At 48.2% G+C, this 25,741-nt stretch overlaps 1 protein-coding gene across 3 annotated transcripts in view; it reads left to right on the top strand.

The window, feature by feature from the left end:
• ADGRF5 (adhesion G protein-coupled receptor F5) overlaps positions 1-25,741 on the top strand; it is a 103,541-nt gene that overhangs the window by 8,490 nt on the left and 69,310 nt on the right. The window contains exon 1 of one of the 3 annotated variants that reach the window (XM_090031262.1): positions 18,188-18,311. The exons of the other annotated variants lie outside the window; for them this stretch is intronic. The gene's annotated coding sequence lies outside the window, so the exon portion shown is untranslated. Of the gene's footprint in view, positions 1-18,187; positions 18,312-25,741 lie in introns of those variants that run through there. 3 annotated transcript variants of the gene reach the window in all.

Here is a 25,741-nt window from a genome sequence, read left to right as displayed (position 1 = left end):
GAAAGCTATTCAGGGATACTTCCTTCAGTTGTGTTTGCACTTATTGCCACTCAGCTGCTCTCAAGAAATGAAGTGCAACCTCATCAAGCTTGCATGAATGATGAACCTGTTGCTCATACCGAAGGGGTTGTAATCAGTGGTTTTACTGCATATACCACTGTGTTGATTTTGTCTTGAGAGAAGATAGCATTGACAAAGAAAGTTTGCATCTTATTGTTATTGAGGTCTCCAAGCCAGTCATCACAACTTTTATGTTCACTCTTATTTCATCCCCTTCACTGCTGCCTTGACTGGGTCCAGTTTTGCTCACAGGAAAATATTTGATTTTAATACATGTAGGAACACTTCTGCTCTTTGGGATGGAAATGCATTTCCAAATCTATTAGCCAGCACCCTTCTGTAGTGCTGCTGGCTTATACTACACCAGTGGTTCTCAACCTTTTTAGTCTCAAGGCACCCCTTCTTAGATTCAAGGCACCTCTTGTTAGACTCAAGGCACCCCTTGGAAAATACCAGCTCTTAGTTGCCACTCATTTTTGGACTACAGAAAAAATAAAGCAATCCTTCTGTTGCAAAGAGCTCAGAAGGACCACAGCAGGTCTGCATGCTTTTAACACCCTGCATTCCTATTTGAAATCTCTGGGTTTATCTTGCAAATCGTTGTTACATACCTAGCAGTGCTAATGGTGTGTGCCACCCTTGAAAGGCTCTCAAGGCATTCTGGTTGAGAAGCACTGCACTCCACAGTGCTTATAGGAGCTGACCCTGAAACTTGTTGAGCTACTGCAACTCCCTGTGACTTGGATGCAAGTTACAGGTACCTGGCACCAATCAGGAACAAACCAATGGGACAAGGACTGAACAACATTAAGGGACAATGTATCCTCCAGTGACACCTCTCAGTACGATTGCTCCAGTGTAACCGAGGATGGAAGTTGGCCAGACACATCCAGACAAGTGCAGACATGTGGCACACCACACGTGCTGCCCATGCAGGCATTGCCTGCACTACAAATTAGCAGTGCAGAGGGGGTGGGGGGGAGGGGTTGACCCTGGAAGATTCTGGGGTCAAAAAACCTGCACCTAAAAAAGTGGGGTGGTGTATGTAGCAGCAGCGTGCGCCAACCAAAACTGGAGCCTGGCCAGCCGGAGCCATACTCCAGCTGCGGGCCAGAGTCCCCGCTGCAGAATTCCCACAGCTGCAGCTGCTGGAGGCCCCCAGGACCCCAGGTGGGACTGCTGGGGACAGCACAGGTGCTGGGTCCAGCCTTCCCTACCCCACCTGTGGCAATGTGCCATGTGCCAGAGTATGTGTGGCACAGGTGTTCCCCAGGGACAAGCAGCAGCAGTATACATTGGGCCACTGCTGTTTGTTGCTAGGGAAAACACATGCTCATGGGAATGCAGCCAAGAGCTGCAAACAGAGCTGTACACAACCTCAATAAACACCCACCTACAGGTGTCACCTCTGGTTAAATTGCTTTGCAAGGGAGCACTTAGTCAAAGCTGTTCCAACGCCACTGAGCCAGGCTGCAATCTCCTCTGTGCACAGTGTAAATCCACAAAGACTCTGCCGAGAGGTTACCCAGGGCCAGGAGAAAGTACGATTCAGTTTCAAACCACTGTGGTAAGATTTTGCTCCAATCCTCTTGGCAGGGAAATATTACTACAGGTAAAGTTTTCAAGTGTGCCTAAAGGCCATATTTTCAAAGCTACACAACAACCTCATTATAATGAGCCTTGTCTATAGCAGACCCTATATTTAAACAATCCTGACAGCAGGAACCTATTTTTTATTATTATTATTATTATTATTATTATTAAGAAAATTGCCTAACCCTGGTATAGCATGAACCTCTGTTAGTGGACTTTGCTCTCCATCCTGTCAGGGTTGTACTCTCGTTAGGTGCCTAAATGTGCATAAAGGTGACTATAGGGACACACAAAATGGCCTAGAGAACAGGCTCTCAGCCGTCTTGGACTTGAGGCACCCCTAGATAGAGGCTTGGCACCCCTCAGACACTGCCAGCTCTTAGTTTTCACTTTTTTTTTCACTACACTAAAAAAACAGAGTGATTCTTTTGTTGCAAAGCACTCAGAAAGACGACAGCAGGTTATAGTGTTTTTAACCCTATGGACTCATACATGAAATCTATGGTTTCTTTTCTGAATCATGTCTGCAGACCTCACAGTGCTAACACTGCACAGCACCCTTGAAAGGATTTCAAAGCACCCAAGGGTCCTGCAGCACCCTGGCTGAGAATCACTGGTGTAAAGCAATGTCTTAAAAGGTGCTGCCCTGCAGCTCAGTGAAATCCAGCTCTGCACTGGTTCTCAGGCTCCCCATAAAACGCGCTGCCATGCTGGGTGCCGAAGGCACGGATCCACAGAAACCAGGGAGCAGGGAGGCCAAGACAGAAATCGGACGGAAAAGGGTAGGGCTTAAGTGCCAACTTTTCTGTTCCAGCCACAGACACCGCCGCATCCCACCCAGAGTCCTGAATGATGGACACATTTCTCGCTGAGGGACCCAAGGCAAGTCAGATGCTTAGGCAGCCCATGCCCAGTCTTTTTAGCTGCAACACCCTCCCCCTAACCCCAAGCCAGAGAGACAGTCCCTCTCTCCACCAACCAAGTAGCCAATATCACATGTTAGCACAGAAATCGCTGAGGTAGGAGACCCAGGTGCAAATCCCTTCTCTGTGTGATCTGGAGCCAGGACTCAAACCCATTTCCTCTCCTGTTTCCAGTGGAGTGCCCTAATCACCACACCATCGAACCAGGGTCCTGTCCTTTCTGCTGAGTGGTCTATACCCATGGAGCCAGATGAGCAGCCTGGAACCAGCCCATGGGCCAGATCAGGAGCATGGGTCCACATCGTTTGTCCCACAGGACTGGAATTGGGCAGCAGTAGCACTCACTGCTGTGGCTCTGGAAACCGCAGGAGCCGCCACTCCTCCCATGGCCCAGTCTCCAGCCCCACAGGCCAGACGATGCAGCTCCACGCTCCGCAACCAGCCTGTGGGACTCCCGCAAATTTAGTGCTAAGATAAGGGGGGCCAGCATTAATTTCCACAGCTCTCAGAGCCATGGCAATTAATTAAAGGGGAGTGGCCCATCAAAGCTTGGCTGCTCTTCTCTGCATAGTTTCTGACCACAAATCCCTCAGTCTCAATCATCACTTACCATAACAACCTCATAGGAAGGAAGCACTTAGGATTCCCTTAGAACAGCAATTCTTAACCAGCGTCTCATGGCAATACTAACACTATTTATTGTGCAAACACTACATGCAAGTTGTAAGAGAAACCCAAGGATTTCAAATAGATATCCACAGTGTCAAAGACATTCTGACCTGATGTGGTCTTTTTGAGGGGGGGTTTTTGCAATAAAGACATTGCTCTATTATTTTTCTCTGGCCAAAAAAACAAGTCAAAGCTAAGAGCTGGCATTTTCTGATGAGTGCCTTGAGTCTCAGGAGGGGTGCCAGAAGTCTAAAAGATTGAGATTTTCTTTTAATGTGTCATCCCAAATCCAATAGCCAATTAAATTCCAAATCCAAAATACTTACACTCAATATCCACATTTATCAGCATTCACATCTCATATTTTCTACCAAGTTGGCATCCAACATGCAAGCCTCAGGCCTACAGGCCTCAAAGCTCAGATGCCCCCTCATCTAATAGTAGCTGGACCATGAATATTTTATTTCAATCCAAAACCAATTAAATTCCAAATCTCAAACGTGCCACAGCCAATTAAATTCCAAAGCCAAAATGCCTAAGCTCAGTATCAAGGGCTATCAATATCCAATCAATAACCAATACTTTCTACCGGACCATAATGCTACACGCAAATCTCAGACGCACAAGTCTGGGAATTCACATGCAAATCCCCCCCAAACGCTTGATCTTAACCAAAGAACCTAAGACGCCTCCTGGTTGCTGCTGCTGCAAAAAGAAAAGAAAAGAAAAAGGAAAAAGGGTAGCTCTGCCCCATCCCAACAATATCCAGGATGATCCCAAGTTATACTGACTTCCCAAGTGCAACTAGGAGGATTGTGGTAAGCAGCCTATGCAAATGGTAATACTTCCCCCTTTTCATCAATAGCAGAGTGGTGATTTCTCCCTTTTCTGGAGTTTCCAGCCATTGAAGGTTGGTTTGCTCCAAATGTCTCTAGGACGTGGAACAGGCTGCCAAAGGGAATACAACGAAGACAAGGCTGTCCCATTTGTAAAGAACAGCTGTGAACCACATAGAAAAAGCACCTTTCCAGGAACATGGTACATAAGACAAAGGTCCCTTTTCCTCCAGAAGAGATTTTTTTCTTTTTTCATTGCTGCGAATGAGGAAGTGACTAACTGTATGAATGAGCCAGTTCTCACTCTTTCTGCTGGCAAGAATACATAAAATTTTCATTCTCACTTCCTTTCTCCTGGGGTGGGTAATTGTAGTAATTGTTTAGATGCATCCATGCTCTTGCCTCAAAATGGCCTCTGTTTTTACTAATTCTTATTATAGTAGGTTAATTAATGTTTGGAGGAAAAGCTGAAGAGTTATATGATTGGCAGTCTGATTGTTTTTCCTGACTCTTTACAAGTCCAAGCCAAAAGCTTCTGAAGAGAAATATATTCTCCTCTCCCATACACCAATTGCAAACTCACAATCTAAGTTTATACATAAACCATTCAACCATGTACATACAAACAAATGCTAAATGCTAATCAGAGGTGCATAGAGTATCCTCACTCTGACAGAACCATAGAAATGAGGGTTGAAGGGACCTCAGGAGGGCACATCTGGTCCAAGCCCTGCTCACAGCAGGACCAGCCCCAACCAGCTCATCCTGGCCAAAGCTTTGTCTAGCTGGGTTTTGAAATCCTCCAAGGATGGAGCTTCCCCCACCTCTCTGGATAACCTGTTCCAGTGCTTTACTACCCTCCTGGTGAGAAAATTCTTCCCAATATCTAACCTCAACTTCCCTTGCTGCAACTTGAGCCCATTGTTCCTTGTCCTGTCATTTGCCAACACTGAGAACAGTCCAGCTCCGTCCTCTTTCAAACCCCACTTAGGTAGTTGAAGACTGCTATTAAATCCCCTCTCCGTCTTCTCTTCTCCAGACTAAATAAACTCAGTTCTCTCAGTCCTCACAAGTCATGTGCCCCAGCACCTTCACCATTTTTGTTGCCCTCCGCTGGACTCTTCAATTTGTCCACATCTTTTCTGTAATGGGGGCCCAAAACTGAACACAGTACTCCAGATGTGGCCTCACCAGTGCTGAATAGAGGGGGAGAATCACTTCCCCGGACCTACTGGCAACGCTCCTACCAATGCAGCCCAGGATGCTGCTGTTAGCGTTCTTGGCAACAAGGGCACGTTGCTGGCTCATATTTAGTTTATTGTCCACGATAACCCCCAGGTCCTTTTATACAGAGCTGCTGCCCCTGGGCTGAAAAGAGCACATAGGTATCCTGCTTACGAAACTGTCGGAGCTATTCAGAGCAAAGCCTGTCCGCACAGAGCCCCCTGAAGCGTTCCCCACAAGGATTGTAGGCTAGACCTCAGCCTGTTTCATCACAGTGGGTCAGACCAAGGGAGCCTGCTAGAAGCACTCAGAAAGGGGCCGCTGGGTTGGGGCGGGTGGGTAAGTCCAAGGTCACCGAGTGGGTTACTGCCTCTTCCTTGCTAGGCAAAACCCCAGAATAACACGTACGGGAATGATACAAAACACAGGAGGCTCCCTAGTTCCCCTTCTGCTCCTCTCACAGACTTTTTGTGACCCTCATAACAGGACAGAGCAGGTCTCTTTGTTTCTTTGGGCTGGAAGTTCCCACCAGCTAGGAAAGTCCTTGGCTGCCTTTTTATCAGACAAAGCTTATCTAATCACGGGTCAAATGCTTTGTTAAAATGGTGCTCAGGGTGAGTGCAGTAATTTAAGAGCAGGAGACCTTCAATGATTTGTAGATCTTAAGGCCAAAAGGAAGCATTAGAGCTTCTTCTTTTCCTGTGCAACACAGGCCCTAAAATTTCCCAGTCACCCCTGCACTGGGTCCTTATGACTTTTAATTGGTCAAAGTGCATCTTCCAGAAAGGCAGCTGGATTCCAGAGCCAGGAGTCAGGGCACAGCCCGAATGCCAAAGTCACAGCAAAGAAAAGACCAGGGTCAGGAAACCACAGAGCCAACCAAGGTCAGGAACTAAGAGACAGGCCACAGCTGGGAACGATCCAGTGGTTGGGAGCGCAATATCATACTTATGAGCAAGCCACAGGTCAGGTACAAAACACAGATGTCATGAGCTGAGATCAGAGTTGAGGCAAGGTACTAAAATCAGGACTATCTCTAACCCATCAGGAAATCTGCTAGCTAGACAGCTCACTGCTGTTTGCCTGTTTTCTTTTACATAGGGAGTTAAGCACAAGCTACTGTTTTATTGGGTATTTCGCTTAGGCTGTATCATGTTGCGGGGTTAAGTTCACTGTGTCAGGAGCTGCTTTAACAAAGAGATTTCTTTATTCATCCCAGCAGCACCCAGGCAGCCCCGAGACTCCTGTGCTTCTTTTGGAAGACTTTTAATTATTGTGATACCATTTTCTACAAGTCGATTAGACTGTGGGTATCTTGGGCTGGAAGGAATGTGAGTAAACTCATATTCCTTTGCAAAGTGCTTGAACTTGTACCCATCAAATAGTGGTCCACTGTCAGACCTGACCAAAACCAGTATGCCCTATTTGGCAAAGATAGATTATGTGTGTGCGCAGTTACATACTTTGCAGTAGTGTTATCAAGTCTTGCCATTTCTGGATAGTGAGAATAGTAGTCGCAAATACATAGTTTTTCCAACATAGGTGAACAGATGCATGGCTACCTTGGACCCTGGGACCAATTCTTCCTCGGTCATTACTGCTGGCTATTTTGCTTGGCTAACTCTGCATTTGGGCAGGTTAAACATGCTTTAATATATTTGTGGCCAGTACAAAGATTTTTCTAGCCCTTCTTTTGTATTTCTCTATGCATATCATATCTTGACACAATACTTTGGAAACAGATGGCTCTCCTGTGACTTTTACACTGGACGCTGGCGCACAAGCCAATATTATACTAGACTTTATTGTAAAGCACTTGACAATGAAAGCAAGTACTCACAGCAAACAGATAAAGCTCTGAGCTCATGGTGGGAAGCTGATTTCTACTGTTGAGACATATAAGCTGGAGATAAAGGTAAAAATGAAAAAATTCAGTTTTGTGCTGTACCAGAAAAACATGTACCTATCTTAGGGCTAAAGATCTGTCAGGCACTACATCTTTTTCAGAGAATATATACGGTAGAGGGACACAGTAAAACTGAAGATAAGTTTTAAGATGTACTTGAGGGGCTTGGGAAGCTGAACAAAGATGGAGCTGTCTGGACCCCACTTCGGATACCACTTCACAAATCTCAAAACAAGGACACTCTTCCAAAGAGACAGATCACACTTTTGAAAGGGCCACCTGGATACCACGTGAAGAACTGCTGCAGTACAGAAAGAAAACCCCCATGAATCGCGTGCCATTAATTATGACATATCATCTTTCCCTGGAACCTATATGGAAAATCCTCAAACAATTACAACCTATACTGCAAGAAGACCCAATTTTTAAAGAGATTTTCCCAGAACCACCCATCCTAGCCTTCAAACAAGCACCAAACCTCACTAACCTTATCACCAGAAGCAACTTCCTACGGCGCAAAACACACCATGCCATGACAAGAAAAGTAAAACCTGCCAACATATTTCCACCTCCCCACCCCCCTCACAATCACTACACCCCGCAATAGAGCCATCAGCATTCCTGGATCTTACAGTTGCACCTCCAGAAATATAATATTTCCGGAGGTGCAACAGGGCATTTGTTGCATCCAATGCAACAGATGCCCTGATGGAAAATATGTAGAAAAAACCAAACAACAACTGCCAGGGACGTCCCTAGGGGGCGTGAATCAGGGCAACCACCACAGGTCGCATGCTTTTGGGGTCCTGTAGAGCCAGGCAGGGTGGCCATGGCCCCTCCTGAAGGACCTGCCTAGTGCTGGTGACTCTGTACGACTGTCACTGACGCTGCTACCACCATCAGCTTCGCATCCACCACCCCTGCCCCCCTTCCCCCCCCACCAGCTTCTTTGCATCCAGATCCTGCACAGACTGATTTGCCTTGAGCCCCACACCCTGCTAGGATTGTCTCTGACAACTGCGTACCAGAGCAATCACACACCAGAAATCTATCAAAGACAAGAATACCCAATTACCCAATTACCTGTGGGGGGCACATATCTCACAAGCCCACTCTCTCTCCAATCTCTTAGTTCTAATCCTCAAAGTGAATTTACAAAACACCTTTCATAGATGAACCTACGAACTTCACTTCATTAATATCCTGGATACAAACAATCATGGACTAAATATTGGATTTATGACACATTATAATCTGCCTGACACCCCAGGTACCTCTGCACTATTTATCAGCCACATTCATTCCCCTTCTCCCCTCTTCCTCCCCCACCCCCAAACCTCTCACCCACTGACTCCTCAATTTACATTAAGGAGGTGCCATTATGAAGGCTTCAGCTTCTACAATCATGCCCCACACTTCAGAGAAACAGCCAGTGAGTTATTGGGAAGGGACAGCTTCCACCTCACTCACATGGGGAAAAGCTCTTCTCAGCCAGAATGGCTGACCTGCTTGACCGGGCTTTAAACTAAGTTCACAAGGGGAAGGGCAGATAACCACTGGTGCAAGCCCACCAAGCATCAGCCATCAAACCATTAGGTCAGGCTGTACAAGGAAACAAACTCCTACCTCACCCCAGGGATGAAGCTCTTCCAGGAGTGCAGGGAAACCTAGGACCACTGATGGCAAGTTCACTTGCCTTTGCACAAATGCTAGCAGTCTTGGTAACAAACAGGAGGAGTTGGCCCTACTCCTAAACAGTAATTATTACAATCTTATAGGAATAACAAAGACCTGGCAGGACTCCACATATGACTGGATCACAGATATAGATGGCTATACCTTGTACAGGAGAGATTGTGTTGCAAGAAAGGGCAAGGTTGTAGCCCTCTATGTGAAAGAGCAATACACTTCTCCACAGGTGGAGATTGGCAACCAAGGGGGGCGACTTAAGGCCCTCTGGGTGAAAATAAGAGGGTGACATGGTGAATGGGATATAATGGTATGAGTGTACTACGGACCTCCTAATGAAGAGCAAGAATTAGACCACAACTTCACCAGGGAACTTGCTATGGCTGCACACTCTCAGTGCACGGTTGTCATGGGTGACTTTAACTACTGAACATCTCATGGGAAGAGCACTTAGCCAAATCTGATTGGTTGCAATGCTTCCTTGCAAGCATTGAAGAGCTTTATTTGTCTCAAGAAGTCTACAGACTGACAAGGGGAAAAGCACTACTGGACCTGGTAGTGGCCAAAGGGGATGATCTAGTCAGCAACCTGAGAATCAAAGGGAAGCTGGGAGACAGTGACCATGAGTTGATCACTTTCTGTATTCATTGCAAACCTGGCAAGTCAATCAGCAATACAGAAGTCCTCGACTTTAGGAAGGCTGACTTCCACAAGCTTAGGAAGCTACTTAAATTAAGGACAACAAAAAGTCCTTCGAATATGTGGGAAGTCAGAACAAGAACAAGGGTAACATTGGACCCTTACTAAACCAAGTGAGGCAGTTGATAACTGACACTCAGGAAAAAGCCAATCTCCTTAATGACTACTTTGTGTCGGTCTTCCATCAGCCCAGTGGGATCATCCTGCCTGACAAGAGGCAGGATAACCAGGGGAAGGGTGAACCTGCGCCCCTCATTACCACTGATCTCATGAGGGAACACCTTAAGAGGCTGGACATCCATAAATCAGCCAGCCCAGAAGGACTGCACCCAAAAGTGCTAAAGGAACTAGCTGACATTATAGTACAGCCTATGGCGAGGATATTGGTTCAGCAGTTATACGCTAGCTAGCACCATGTCTGAAAGAAACTTGAGAGCCATGACTGACCCCAAGATGAACATGAACCACCAACGTGATACCACAACCAGCAAAGCAAACAAAACTCTGGCCTGCATCTTCCGATGCATCTCAAACAAGACCTGGGAACAGCATTCCCTCTAAGCTGTATGGTGTGCGTGGCCACCCAGGTGCACTCATGCTGCACTGCCAGGCATGCCTGTGAGGGTGTGCATGCCATGCAGCTTAGAGGGAATGCTGCTCGAGAAGTCTTTCTCCCACTCTACTCAGCCTTGGTGAGGCCACAGCTGGAATACTGTGTCCAGTTCTGGGCCCAGCGATTCAGAAAGGATGTGGAGAAGCTCAAGAAAGTCCAGAGGAGAACCATATGAATGATTAGAGGACAAGGGAGCAGGCCTTATGAAGAGAGGCTGAGACGCGGGACTCTTCAGCCTGGAAAAGTGTAGGCTCAGGGGTGACTTACTGGCAGCCTATAAATGTATAAGGGGTGTGCAACAGGAACTGGCAGAACGTCTGTTCACCAGGGCACCCCATGGGAAGACTAGGTCCAAGGGTCACAAATTCTTGGAAGATTGTTTTAGTCTGAACACGAGGAAAAAATTTTTACTGTCTGAGTCCCCAGGGCCTGGAATAGACCCCCTGCAGAGGTGGTCGAAGCACCTACTCTGGATTCCTTTAAGAAACAATTGGATACCTAACTTGCTGGGATCCCTTGTTGACTGCCTGCCCTTTGGGCAGTGGGCTTGACCTGATGATCTTGTGAGGTCCCTTCCAGCCCTAATGTCTATGAAATCTTCATCTTCACTGATTGGCTTTCTTGCATGCACACCAGCCTCTGGCTTCTTTACTATTTATTCCATCCAGAAAAAGCACACACCACCTGCAGATGCATCCTCAGCTTGACGAAGGGTATTTATACCCAAAAGCTTGCAACGAATTTTTCCAACTATTTGACTGATCTAATAAATAATATCAGATTTACCCAAAGAACCTTGTTTGCCTATGTCCTTAGACCAACATGGCTATAACCTATACCCTGTACTTCTGATACCAGGCATGAATAAAGAAACATTTTTGTTAAAGTAGCTCCTGACTCAGTGAACTGAACCCACAACAGGACAGGCTGCACCTGCTTCTTCCCCAGACTAGAAGAAGGATGCTTTGTGCCAAAGCTTGTCTAACACCTCTGCCAAGTATACAGTTGGTCCATCAAACCCCACCCTTGCTTTTCACATATTTCCATCATGTCCACAACAAACAATCTGATGCAGTTAGCTAACTTTAAGGCTGTGGTTTAGGTGGAGCCAGCTTTCTGCCAATGCTTGAATGCCAAAGGGATGACTCATCCCCCAATCTGAAGGTCCAATGTAAATCTAGATTTAGGTGGATGGATGGGCTGGTTTCTGAGTCCATCAGAGGCTAAGGGCTTTCCCCATTACCAGGGCTGGGAATACGGCACAGGGGACACAATGGTGGGAGTCTACTACAGACCTCCCACTCAAAGTCCTGATCTTGGCCAGGAGTTCGCCCAGGAACTGACTGAGGCCGCTTGCTCCAGGACCTTGGTTGTCATGGGTGACTTCAGTTACCCAGACATCTCCTGGGAAGATCACTCAGTAAAATCCAAGTGGTCGCAAAAGTTTCTCTCGTGCGTGGATGACCTCTACCTGACTCAAAAAGTCTATGGGCCAACGAGAGGCAAAGCGCTGCCTGACCTGGTACTGGCTATGGGGGACAACCTAATCGGCGACCTAGTGATTGATGGGAAGTTGGGTGACAGCGAACACGAGCTGATCACCTTCACCATCCACCGTAAAGCTGGCAAGTCAGTCAGCAGCACAGAAGTCCTTGACTTCAGAAAAGCCGACTTTGACAAGCTCAAGAGGCTAGTCGGTCAGGCCCTCAGGGACTGTGACCCCAGGGAGATGGGAGTTCAAGAAGAGTGGTTGCTTCTCAAGGAAGCGATCCTCAATGTACAAGCTAAATCTATTCCAACACGGAGGAAAGGCAGCAAGAAGGCACAGCAGCCCCACTGGCTCTCCAGAGACCTAGTGGACCTCCTACGGCTAAAAAGGAAAGCCTACAAAGGATGGAGGACGGGATTCACCTCCAAGGAGGATTATTCTGCACTGGTCTGGTCCTGCAGGGACCAAACCAAGAAAGCCAAGGCTGCAACTGAACTCCAACTAGCTTCAAGCATCAAGGACAACAAAAAGTCCTTTTTCAGATATGTGGGGAGCCAGAGGAAAAGCAAGGGCAATGTTGGACCCCTGCTAAACCAGATGGGGCAACTGACAACTGACGCCCAGGAAAAAGCCAACCTATTAAATAGGTACTTTGCGTCAGTCTTTCATCAGTCCCATGGGATGCCCATGCCTGCTATGGGACAGGGAGATCCGGGTGATGGGGATCCCCTACCCTCCATAAATGCTGACCTCGTGAAGGAACACCTTGAGAAGCTGGAGACCTTCAAGTCAGCAGGCCCTGACAATCTGCACCCCAGGGTACTCAAGGAGCTGGCGAGCGTCATAGCCCAGCCCCTGGCACAGATCTTTGAAAACTCCTGGTGCTCTGGTGTAGTGCCCGAAGACTGGAAGAAGGCCAATGTGGTGCCGATCTTCAAGAAAGGGAGGAGAGTGGATCCGGCTAACTACAGGCCCATTAGCCTGACTTCTATCCTGGGGAAGATCTTGGAAAAGTTTATTAAGGAGGCCATCCTTGAGGGACTGGCCCAGGCTAACATCCTAAGGGATAGCCAGCATGGGTTTGTTGCGGGTAGGTCTTGTTTGACCAATCTCATTTCCTTCTATGACCGGGTGACCTATCACCTGGATGAGGGAGAAGAGATTGATGTCATATATCTTGACTTCAAAAAAGCTTTTGATCTAGTATGCCATGATCACCTCTTGGCCAAACTGGCCAGTTGTGGCCTTGGCTCCACCACGATCCACTGGCTGGGAAATTGGCTCCGTGGTCAGACCCAGAGGGTTGTGATTGATGGCAGTCACTCATCGTGGTGCCCTGTGACCAGTGGGGTCCCTCAAGGCTCTGTCCTGGGACCCATACTGTTCGACATCTTCATTAATGATGTGGACATTGGAGTCAGGAGTGGACTGGCCAAGTTCGCCGATGACACCAAAGCATCCACGCCAGAAGATAGGCGGTTGATCCAGGCTGACCTGGACAAGCTCAGCAAATGGGCAGACGAGAACCTCATGGTGTTTAACACCGAAAAATGCAAGGTTCTCCACCTTCGGAGGAAAAACCTGCAGGTTCCTTATAGACTCGGCAGTGCTACATTGGATAGCACTACAGAAGAAAGAGACCTGGGGGTCATCATTGACCCCAAGATGAACATGAGCCTGCAATGTGATGCTGCGGCTAGTAAAACGACCAAAACGCTGGCTTGCATCCATAGATGCTTCTCGAGCAAATCCCGGGACATCATTCTCCCCTTGTACTCGGCCTTGGTGAGGCCACAGCTGGAGTACTGCGTCCAGTTTTGGGCTCCACAATTCAAAAAGGATGTGGAGAAGCTGGAGAGAGTCCAGAGGAGACCCACGCGCATGATCAGAGGTCAGGAAAACAGATCTTACAATGATAGGCTGAGAGACATGGGACTCTTTAGCCTGGAAAAGCGCAGGCTCAGGGGTGATCTGATGGCCACCTATAAGTTTATCAGGGGTGACCACCAGGATCTGGGGGAACGTCTGTTCACCAGAGCGCCCCAAGGGATGACGAGGTCGAACGGTCACAAACTCCTGCAAGACCGTTTCAGGCTGGACATAAGGAAGAATTTCTTTACTGTCCGAGCCCCCAAGGTCTGGAACAGTCTGCCAGCGGAGGTGGTTCAAGCACCTACATTGAACACCTTGAAGAGTAAATTGGATGCTTATCTTGCTGGGATCCTATAAGCCCAGCTGACTTCCTGCCCTTGGGCAGGGGGCTGGACTCGATGATCTCCCAAGGTCCCTTCCAGCCCTGATGTCTATGAAATCTATGAAATAGATCTAGGTTATAATGCAAGGGGAAGAGGATGCAGGAGCACTGGTCATAGGTTCAGGAACAAGGAATCCAGAGGAGGACACCAAACAGAGACCTTTCAGCAGCAACTACCTCTCACTGAACCTGTTGAGGGAGTCAGTGGACATCATCCATAAAAACTCTGTCTGGATGTGTGAAGTGACCAGGGAGTGGAAGTAGGCCCCATAATCTCATCTCTCCCCTCCATTGAGCCTCCTTCTCATAATGTAAATAGACCATCTGGCTAGAACCAGGAGAAGGTTGATGAGGAGGTTCTGTGACTTTGTCGGGATTGTGGATAGAGAGTATGCAGACCAACAGGTAAGGAGACAAGTGCAGCCAGGACCACAGGAAGAGTTTCTGAAGGAGCTGAAGGAGGGGCTGCAGCCTGGTGCACTATTTGTAGCCTTTCTCTCTCACCCCAGAAGGGGCAAGTGTTGGGGAAGTCCATTAAGTTTGCTGTGATTCCATCCATGTTCATGATCTCATGAAACAGCCCTTCTCTCCAGTGGCCTAAGGGATCAGCTGCGATTAAATGCTGCCCCACCCTGGCCTCTCACAGTCCATGGGTGGCGGGAGAGTCCGCCATTGGGACCATTGCATGACAGTGAGGGAGTGGATGGTACAAATGTTGACAGGACCTGATTCAGAGACAGGTTCTCAGAGGCTTGCTAAACTGGTGCTCTGGGGGCTGCCAGAGAGGCTTAGAGAAAGGACCCAATGATGAACTCTGGAAGGCTAGGTGGGCAGAAGCACCCTCCTGCCAGATTCAGTGTGACAGGGGCCAGGGCTGCCCTCACCTTTCAGAGCTTGAGATGAGAGAAGTCCATCACATGTGGTGGCCATGTGTTATGGGGTCAGACCCACTCCAGCTGGAGAGATGACCCATCACAGCACCAAACCCCAACATATGGCACATGGCTCCCACACTCCCTGGAGAGAGACAGAGGCCTCAATAGTGCCTGTGGAAGGCACTCCCAAGAGCTTCTCCCTCACTACAAAATCTGGGTTTAGTATGTGCAAACAGGAGCCAGTGGGTGAGGTGTGCTCAAGAGCATCCCTCTCCATGGAGATGATGTAGACATACCCTGTCCTGCTGGCAGGAATTTTCTCCAGCCTTTAGATCATTTTGGGAGCTGCTTTCTACACTAGTTCCAGCTTTTCAATATATATATTTTTTAAATATGGGCCCCAGAATGTTACACAATATTCTCCTACAGATCTTGCCAATGCTGATTATAGTAGTGCCATTATCCTTAAAAAGAGCAAACAAACCCTGGATATTTAACCATAAGAGAAACACTTGAATGTCTGGAAATGCACATTTAAGTGATTCAAGCCCCCTTAATTCATCTCAAGGAAATCCTGGCAGAAAAAAATACTGTTCAACAAACAAAGCCATCCCTAGTACATAGTTTCTTATCATCAGTGACCACCCTGGCAGAATTCTGCATTCCTGATAAGATCAGGAAATGAACCAACTCCAACAGCGCTTTCCAAGCAGGTTGAAAGTAGTTTGTCAAGACAGATGAATGATAAGACATTGCAAGAACCTTCTTCATTCTTGGTGGATTAGAACAAAAGGAGCTGGCATTTGCTGTCCCTGATATTATGTAGGGAGCAGTTACAGTTTCACCATCCGCCCATGTCACCTTGGCAAAGAAACTTGGCTTCTAAAACAATGTTGGATGCTTTGTCCTGCTGAACAGGCACAGCCCCAGTTGACTGGGATGTGAGATGACAGTTGTGTCATAATTTTAACTCCTTGTGGCAATAATTATATACTGTTTGCAGTAGCTCCTCAGCATTTCAATCAGGCTGTAGAAAAGGCCAGGTGAAAACACTCACAACCCCTCTTGCTGAACCTGAACCACTGGGAAAAGAAAAATACAGGGGTCATGGGCCAGAGAAACAAGAAGGCACAGCAGCCCTCCTGGCTCTCTAGGGACCTAGCGGACCTCCTGCAGCTAAAAAGGAAAGCCTACAAAGGATGGAGGACGGGATTCACCTCCAAGGAGGATTATTCTGCACTGGTCCGGTCCTGCAGGGACCAAACCAGGAAAGCCAAGGCTGCAACTGAACTCCAACTAGCTTCAAGCATCAAGGACAATAAAAAGTCCTTTTTCAGATATGTGGGGAGCTGGAGGAAAAGCAAGGGCAATGTTGGACCCCTGCTAAACCAGATGGGGCAACTGACAACTGACGCCCAGGAAAAAGCCAACCTATTAAATAGGTACTTTGCGTCAGTCTTTCATCAGTCCCATGGGACGCCCATGCCTGCTATGGGACAGGGAGATCCGGGTGATGGGGATCCCCTACCCTCCATAAATGCTGACCTCGTGAAGGAACACCTTGAGAAGCTGGAGACCTTCAAGTCAGCAGGCCCTGACAATCTGCACCCCAGGGTACTCAAGGAGTTGGCGAGCGTCATAGCCCAGCCCCTGGCACAGATCTTTGAAAACTCCTGGTGCTCTGGTGTAGTGCCCGAAGACTGGAAGAAGGCCAATGTGGTGCCGATCTTCAAGAAAGGGAGGAGAGTGGATCCGGCTAACTACAGGCCCATTAGCCTGACTTCTATCCTGGGGAAGATCTTGGAAAAGTTTATTAAGGAGGCCATCCTTGAGGGACTGGCCCAGGCTAACATCCTAAGGGATAGCCAGCATGGGTTTGTTGCGGGTAGGTCTTGTTTGACCAATCTCATTTCCTTCTATGACCGGGTGACCTATCACCTGGATGAGGGAGAAGAGATTGATGTCATATATCTTGACTTCAAAAAAGCTTTTGATCTAGTATGCCATGATCACCTCTTGGCCAAACTGGCCAGTTGTGGCCTTGGCTCCACCACGATCCACTGGCTGGGAAATTGGCTCCGTGGTCAGACCCAGAGGGTTGTGATTGATGGCAGTCACTCATCGTGGTGCCCTGTGACCAGTGGGGTCCCTCAAGGCTCTGTCCTGGGACCCATACTGTTCGACATCTTCATTAATGATGTGGACATTGGAGTCAGGAGTGGACTGGCCAAGTTCGCCGATGACACCAAAGCATCCACGCCAGAAGATAGGCGGTTGATCCAGGCTGACCTGGACAAGCTCAGCAAATGGGCAGACGAGAACCTCATGGTGTTTAACACCGAAAAATGCAAGGTTCTCCACCTTTGGAGGAAAAACCTGCAGGTTCCTTATAGACTCGGCAGTGCTACATTGGATAGCACTACAGAAGAAAGAGACCTGGGGGTCATCATTGACCCCAAGATGAACATGAGCCTGCAATGTGATGCTGCGGCTAGTAAAACGACCAAAACGCTGGCTTGCATCCATAGATGCTTCTCGAGCAAATCCCGGGACGTCATTCTCCCCTTGTACTCGGCCTTGGTGAGGCCACAGCTGGAGTACTGTGTCCAGTTTTGGGCTCCACAGTCTAAGCTGAATAGATTGAACCGATATGCAAGCAAACAGCCATTCACTTCTGATTCCAGAAATGCAGGCAGATGACTGCAGTGGCCCAGGCCAGAAGCCAAGGACACTAGAACATGCCTCCCTTCTTGGCTGAAGCAGACAGCTTGGGCCAAGGCTAACCCACGCAGCCTGTAAGGTACAAAGCATTCTGGGAGGCCAAGGGACTGTAAATTAACTTGAATCTGGAGGGGATCTGGGATAGAAGGTCAATAAACTGATTTAACCTAGATCAGTTAAGTCTGATAAAACATCCATCCAGGTTTATCTTAAACTGATTTTGGCCATTTTGTCAGCGGTTTATGTGCACTGCCCTTCTGTTGTGTTACAGATTTGAACCCATTTCCAATAGCTTGTAATGGCTTGTGTGTAATTTCTGTCCCTGGTCCAGGAGGGGCAGGAAATGAAGATATCATAGAAGGGAAGAACTGTCCTGCCCATGTGGCACAGTGCCTTTCAGGCTTGCTCTTCAGTTTACTGCTGTCCCACCCAAAAATGCCTGTGAAGAGATTCTCATGACCCACAGGAAAGGGGCGTAGGGGTCTTTGTTTGCTTTAGTCACTTGAATCCAAAAGACATGCTCACTTCAATTCACTCTCAGAGAATGCTCTCAGGCTGTTATACCCCCCCCCCAACAATGCTTTAAAAAAAAACAGGTGTGTCTGTGTTAATCTCACTGGGCTATAGCAGAGTCTACAGGCAAATAAATGAGAGAGAATGAGAGCAAAGCTCACATGTGAGCAGGAAGTGTCCTTCTCGTTCCAAGGGGAAGAATGCAAAGCAGTTGACTCAGCGGAGATTAATACTTGCTGCCCTGCAGGTAAGGTTAATGCCTGTTAAATGCAACAACAGTTATTCCTCCCATGGCTGCAGAATTATTTGGAGCAGGAGAAGCCAGTGGCAGAAAGTTTTCAGGGCCAGGCTCTGGTCTCAGGGGGTGGATGTAGATGAACTCGGTCACCATCTCTGGGCTGTGGATGCTGCAGGCTCGCACAGGTGGAACTGAAATCCGAACGTGGCCCAGGGTGTTTTGCTTGACTCGGATGAAATGGCAGGTTTCAGGAGAGTGGTGTTTGGCTTCTGGGGGTAAGGAGTAAGCTCTGCAGGCTTCTGGCAAAGCAGTGCTTTTGACTGGGTTGTAATTAATAATAGGACTAACACAGCTAACAGTGCTGCGGGGAGGGAGATGAAGGGAAGCAATATACCGAGCATGCCCTGCTTTTATTTCACAAAACTCTGGGAGGCATGGCACCTCCAACAAAGCACCAACTTCTGACAAACTGCAGGAGCTGCAGAAACAGCTGGATTAGTCAGCCTGGTGAAGAAAACTCCATGTTCAGGTCTCCCGTGTAATAGTGCTCCTAGTGTCGCCCTCCAAATCATACCCCCTACAAGGCTTGTTCCAAACCTGCAAGTTGTTGCATCCTGCAGCTAGGGTTTGCAATGTGGTGAGAAGCAGCATATTGTGTCAGCTGTGCAAGATCAGGCATTAGTCCCTTATGTTAAATGTGATCTCTGCCAGACTGACTGTGACAGTGGATCAAGTAGGCTTACTGAGATGAGAGAGACATCATAGTTACTGCGTTCCAGTAAATTGTTGGCATGGGCTCGCCTTGGCGTTTTGAAGCTTTTTTATGCTTTCTCTTTTTCTCTGCTTTGAGCTCTGCTAATGATTTTCTGCAGTTAATTTGCATCAGTTAAATTGTATCATCTGTGCTGAACTGACATCAAGGCAAGCTGGAACCAGTGGGAGTGTAGGGATGCTTTCAGGGTGATGTTTCCTCAATGATCCCATGGCTGATGCCAGAGCTACCTGCAGCAGGGATGTAACCCGGATGACATCCACCAAGTTTTGTTACAACTGGGATACAGCATCATGTAGTGATTAGCCCAGCAAACTGGGAGTCAGGGGACCTGGATTTTAAATCTGGCTCTGTCACATTCCCCTCAGTGTCATACCTTCCCCATCAATGAGATAACTATGTTCATCTACCTTTCTGCAGCTTCTGCTTTTCTATTTTGGGAAGGAAAGTGCTTTGTAAAGGTAAAGTACTGTTAATCCTGGTTGTATCTGACTTTTAACAGTTAGAACAAGCCTGCAGCTATGGGATAGTGAAGAAGGAATGTAAAGGGGAACGCTGCTTATTAGGCAGAAACCCTCCAGGTTACCTTTTCTCACTGAATTACCTGTTGCTGTTTCACTGAAAAGTTGCATCTTTTTCAATCTGTAGATTTTTCTACTTGTGTAGATCCATTATCACCATTTTTATGCTTTTGTTGTCGTTGTTGTTGTTGTTGGTTTAATTGTCTTGGGTCAGCACTTCCAATGAAAAAGAGACTTAGAGGTAGGGTCTCCAGCTGGTACAAGTGCCTGTATCTTACCGTAGTTCTTAGGGCCAAGCCAGTTCAGCAGACTGCTTGTCCCAGCGGGTGTTATAAGTTTGGCACTTGCTGTTATCACACTTTCCCAGGTCTTGCCTCCAGTTTGATCCCTCTGATTTTAATTTCAAAAACACCTTGAAATGAGGAAGTTCTAAAGAAATGCTTTCAGCCTTGCCCACTTGCTTGTGTCTATTTTTATCTTGAAGCTCTTGTGCAGGCTTACAAGCCATTTTCTAATGTCTGAATTAGAGACATGGGAAATTCCTCAAACAAGGCAGAGCTTCCGCTGATTGTTTCTGTATGAGGGATGGGCTGCAGCTTTCCTAGAGTTCCTGCGCTCTTTAACCCATTCACTGAGACTGAGGAAAACTGGCCTCAGGTTCCCTGCTGGCAGCTGAGGTCTCCGGTTTGCTGCAAGGAATACAGTATTATAGAAAGCCAAAGTGAATGTGAACTGTTTCAAAAATGCTTTTTGGCCACTGGAGCTATAGCTCTCTTTGCCTTGAAGAATTAAAATGATCTGCTTCAGTTTCTTGACTTAAGCAGACAGCCTGAGCACTGTAAGATGTTAAGGGCAGAAAGGAGCATTATAATAACCTACTCTGATCTGCTGCATAACACGGGGCATCATCAATTCTCACCCAACAAGCCCCCTGCATTGTGCCTGTACCTGCTGTTTGAACAGGAATGGCTTGTTGAGGCATGTGTCAAATGGCTCCTTGAAGCCTTACACAACTTGTTGAAACCACCATCTTGCCCACCACAGAAGGACAGATGCCATACCTTTCAGCTTTCCCATGGGCCACTGTTGAATAAGAAGTGATGCCTTCCTCTCAAACTGAGCTTTGTTGCTTTCCTATTTCATTACAGCAGCTTGATTAATGCTTATTAGGTAGGGTCCAAAGATCACCTATACCTGCTGGTTCTAAGTGTTTGCCTAGTACAACTGTGTTGGTATGTTGGTACCTTTACTAGATCTGGGAGCAGTTTAATGCTAAGTAAACTACTTGCAAGTAAATGTTCCCAGGCAGGTGTCTGCACATGCAGGGATGTGGGAGCAGATTTGCTGTTAATGGCAGCAAACTGCTCCTACTTCCTGATGCCCTGCAATGGGCCCTTGCCACCACCCGGGGAAGCTCTAGACTCCTCTGGGTGCTAGCCCGGGGACTGGCAGGGAGCCCCGGGCCACAAGACGGCTATCTCTTGGCCAGGGCTGGGACATTGCTCCCTACCCCCAGCAGCAGGGAGCTCCCAGTCCCAGCTTCCTGATTGGGGCAGGGAACTTGGAAAGAGCTGCAGAGGAGGGGCAGGTCCCAGACCCCTGCCCTGATCCACCAGTGGGGCAGGTAGCAGCAAGCCCCCGGCTGGGCGGAGATTCTGATCATGATAGGGAGACAGGGGCTGGGAGATGAGGATTTCCCAGCCCCTGCATCCTGATTGCGATCTCGGAGCTGGGGCCTTGGAGCCCCCTGCTACTGGGGCACGGAGACATAGTCCCTGCCCAGGATCTGGTGGCGGAGCCCATCCCCGTAGCAGGCAGCTCCTGGGGGCAGGGAGCAATCTCCCACCCCCTGGTGGCCAGCTGACCAGGAGCAGATTTGCTCCCAGTCAGGTGTCTACACAAGTGCTGCTGCACAGTATCTACTCACAAGAAAATTTGCTACTTACATTTTCAGGTAGCAAATTTCCTTGTGATTAGTGAGGTTTACTGTGCAGTGAGCATGTGCATGTGCAGACATGCTTGCTTAGTGGGAAGTAAACCATGCTACTTCATAATAAAGCATCTCATGGAGATGCACCCTGTGGCACTGGAGCTGTATCTTTCAGAGTTCAACTCTGTCTAGATCCTTATGTGGTCCTGGTGTTATAGGACCATGTGAGCAAAGTTGGAATGGGAGGGACTTCACAACATCAGCTGGTCTAGCTCCTTGATCAAGGCAAGATCATCCCTGAATAAACCATCCCAGCCATGGGTCTATCCAACCTGCTTTTGAAAGTTTCCAAGGATGCAGATTCCACATCTCTAACAGCTTGTCCCAGTGCTGGACCACCCTCCTCTCCAACCTAAATTTCCCTTACTGCAGCTTGTGGGTGTTGCTCCTAGTCCTGGCCACTACACAGAGGAAAGCCCATCTCCATCCTCTCTATAATCACCTTTCAGGTATTTGAAGACAGTTGTCAAATCCCCCTTCAGTCTTCCCTTCTCCAGACTAAAAAACTGTAGCTCTTTCACTTATCACAATGAGCATCCAGATGTTAACATTTGTCCTTTCTTGAGTCCACTGCAGTAGGAAGGTATTCCTGTCTTCATTTGGCAGATGAGAAATGGAGGCACAGAGTGAGATGAAGGGTAGGTCTACACCGCATTGGCAGAGCAGAGGCGTGACTGGCCAGTCCTGTGCCGTAGACAGTGGCAGTGCCCGGTACAGGAGCAGCGAGAGGTTCACTATTGTGGGGAGAGATGGTACCACCATTTTTTGTTGTTGTTGCTGTGTTGAGCAGCCATTTAAACACTGATTTGGGGCAGCAAAAAAAGGAGGTGACACCTCCCCTTGCAGTAGCCAACTTCTGGCTACTGCTATATCCGGAGCCAGAGCCATGGCAGAGAGTGCAGGGTGTGAGGAGAGACAGAATGAGGGGTTTTAGGGTGAAGTGCCCCTCTATCTCCATTCTGGTGCATCCCCTTAGGAAGCACCTGAGGCTTGTGCCCTGCTTGTCCCCCTCTCCCTCCCCCCATTGTTATGCTACTGTATAACAGAGAAGTTGTCATGCTGGTGAAAAAACAAGCCCTTGCCAACATGCTCCCTCTCCATGCAGGGCCTCTGCCCACGTCCTGTCTTGTCCATTGGACAGGTGATGGCAAGGATGCTATGCAGGGTGGCCCCAGCACCGCTCGAGGCCTTGTATTCCAGCCTGCTCAAGGGTGCTGGCACGGGAACCTCGTGATCTCGTAATTAGGTGAGCTATTCAAATGTAGTTCTTTGGAAGCTACTTCTGATAACTCCTCTTCCTCATAGTTTATACAGCACTCTTCCATTTCTTTGAGGCAGAAAGCAGCACAGGATGGTACCTTAGATACTAACTCATTCGGAAGCGCTAAGATCTGATAAAGTAGGCTGTTGCCTATGGAATAACCTTGTCTCAGAGCGATAAGGTCCTACAGTTTTGCTGCAGTCCACTCTGCCTTGCCTTCTGCCAGACTTCAGACTACAGGTAACTCCCTCTCTCTGTTCCTGTCAAGTGATTGTTTTTAGTTACCTATGGAGCTAATCACAAGCCATTCTTGTGCTTGCTATTTAGCTTACTTTAACTGCTTCTTTCCCATAGCACCTCAGTGGGGGGATATAATCAGATCATCTGACCCCTGGTAGAGATCTCCTTTGCTCCAGCAGCTCCACCTGCTGGTTTAACTCACAGAAAAGGCAAGTCTGAGAGCAGGACACTGGGGTGTGGACAGCTTAGCGTCTCCATATACACTACTCAGGCTTTCATGCCATGGAGGGGTCACTCTGGTTTTGCTTTATTTTCAAGCAAGGATTACGTTCAGCAAGATGACGTCTCTCTAGGCATAATTCTGTTGTCTTGCGAGACAGACAGATGCTTCCTGCTACTCCCAGACCTGAGGAAAGGGAAGCTGTTAGCTCTGTTAGGAAGGATGTGTTGTGCCCAAAACCTTCTCTAACTTCTCTTCCAACTATACAGCTGGTCCGGTAAGAGATAATACACCCCCCACCCCCCCAAAAAAAAAAAAAAATTCTTGTTTCTCACTTGCTCCCCGGACCACAGCAATGTTACTACCCTACTGAGAACTGGCGAGAGGCATCCCGAGTCCTATCCTAGTGCCTTAACCACAAGATTTTCTTTTTGCTCTTCTGCTAACCTGGCTCACCAAAGGTATGACTAATGATGTGTGATGTAACATTTCTGAGGCAGTTACAGCTTTGTCTCTTGCTTTTCCCCCCCAATACTGGATGGTAATGAGAATAGCCTGAGGGAGGCCCTTAGAAGGATGCCTGAGCTCTCTGCTTACGGTTTGTGTTAAATTGTATCCCAGGAACTGAACCAAAATGCTTTAAAATGCTACGCTCCCCACCATGGCTTCCTTGCTGCTGCAGAGAGAGTAGGGGCTGCTTCCTTGTCCCTAACCTACAGTATCCTCTCTGAGCGGGTACATGAAGCCCGTGCTCATCCTGGAGTGCAGCATGCCAAGTAGCTGTATACTGTGAAACTTCATTAAGAGTCCCTGTGTCTCCTTGCTGCCCGTAGGCCAATGATGCAGCAATTGGAGGGCCTTGTGACTAACGTGCTGACCTGGAGCAGAGGAGATCTGGATTCAAGTTCTGACTCTGCTAAAGCTTCTCTGAATGCGCTTGGTCATTTCACTTTGCTTCAGCTTCATTTATAAAACTGATCAAATTTCCTTCCTGTCTCACAGAGCTGGTGTTGTAAAGACCAAGTAAGAAATGGTGCAGACACTCAGGCTATCTAAATATGTTACACCGTGCTACCAAGCTAGCCAGGGTTTTATACCAGGTTGTTGTTTCAGCAGTTCCTGCAGTGCTGCAGGGGGCTGGAGTAGAAGATCCTGGAAGTGTGTGTTTCTAACTGGACACACTGGACAGGATCCTACAGAGGCATAATTCCTACAGAGGGATTTTACCCCATAGCCAGATTGGTCCACATTGTGGAGGTTTTTGCTTTCCTCTGTAGCAGGGGCTATGGCTGCAGCCTTTAGATCTCAAGCATGTTTTAATAATCCCCTGTAGCAGCTGGTCATTGGCTGCCATAGCCCACCTGCTTTACTGTGGCAGGTTAGGGTATTATGCCTTGTGGTTCGGTCAAGGTTGACTGTAGTTTTATGACTAGGTTGGACAATGCATTTATATAAGACACTTTAGATAGGGATGATCCTGCCTCAGGCAGAGAGCTGGACTAGATCAGTGTTTCTCAACCTGTGGGTCGTGACCCAAAAGAGAGTCACAAGAATATTTCAGTCCTCTGCCTTTGCAAGCAGAGCTCACTGCATGAGCAAGTGCCAGAAAAACATGTGAAAGTATGGATTTCCCTTTGCAGGCTGACAGGGTCGTGGGTGCAGCTCCAGCAGCTGGGTGAAGGGAAGTGTATGGGGAGCAAGGGTTGGAGGGCCAGGGTGTGGGGACTGTCAGGGTTGGAGGACAGTGTGTGCATGCGCGTGGAGGGGACCGGTGTGTGGGTGGGAGGCAGGTGCCTGCCGGCACTGGAGGAAGGTGGCCGGGTGGCGAGGCACCAGGGCTGCAGCAGGACAGAGGGCACGGGGCGCCGTGGGTTGGGCACTGGCAAGGCCAGAGAGTGTAGGTCAGGACAAGCCATTGATCTTTGCAAATGAGTGCTTGTATGAAAAAGGTTGAGAACCACTGGACTAGGTGACCCCTGGAGATCCCTTCTAGGCCTGCTTCTCTGTGATTTCTCTGTAACAAGGCAGCTGGGCACCCAGGGCAGCTGTGACTTCTGGCTGCTGCATAGGCAGCTGCTATTTTTTGCCCCACTCTGAAGGTGCCTGTGGCTGCTTCCCCCCCTCCCCTTGTGCTTCTGGAGTCCTGGTTCACTATCTGTGCACGTATGGCCATTTTCTAGCCGTGCAGCTGCCACTTTTGACACTTACTTATGTGTGGTTTCTGATCCTTCTCTCTGCCCACCTCCACGTGGCTATTGATCATGACTGTGCTTTGGCTGGCCGTGTATGTAGTTCTGTACGCATGTACCTGAGCATGGGTCCCGGACCTGCGGCCCAGCAAGAATCCAGGAGGAGAGCTAAAACAAGTTTTAGTCCAACAGCTGAGTGATTAGTGTGCTCACCCCAGATGTGAGACCCAAATTCTAGGCCTTCTC

The sequence above is a fragment of the Crocodylus siamensis genome, chromosome 1 (assembly GCF_052110815.1).
Source record: "Crocodylus siamensis isolate JL-2025a chromosome 1, ASM5211081v1, whole genome shotgun sequence".
Lineage (NCBI taxonomy): Eukaryota > Metazoa > Chordata > Crocodylia > Crocodylidae > Crocodylus > Crocodylus siamensis.
The sequence above is the reverse complement of the archived record's forward strand: the minus strand, read 5'-3'. Positions and strand labels throughout refer to the sequence as shown.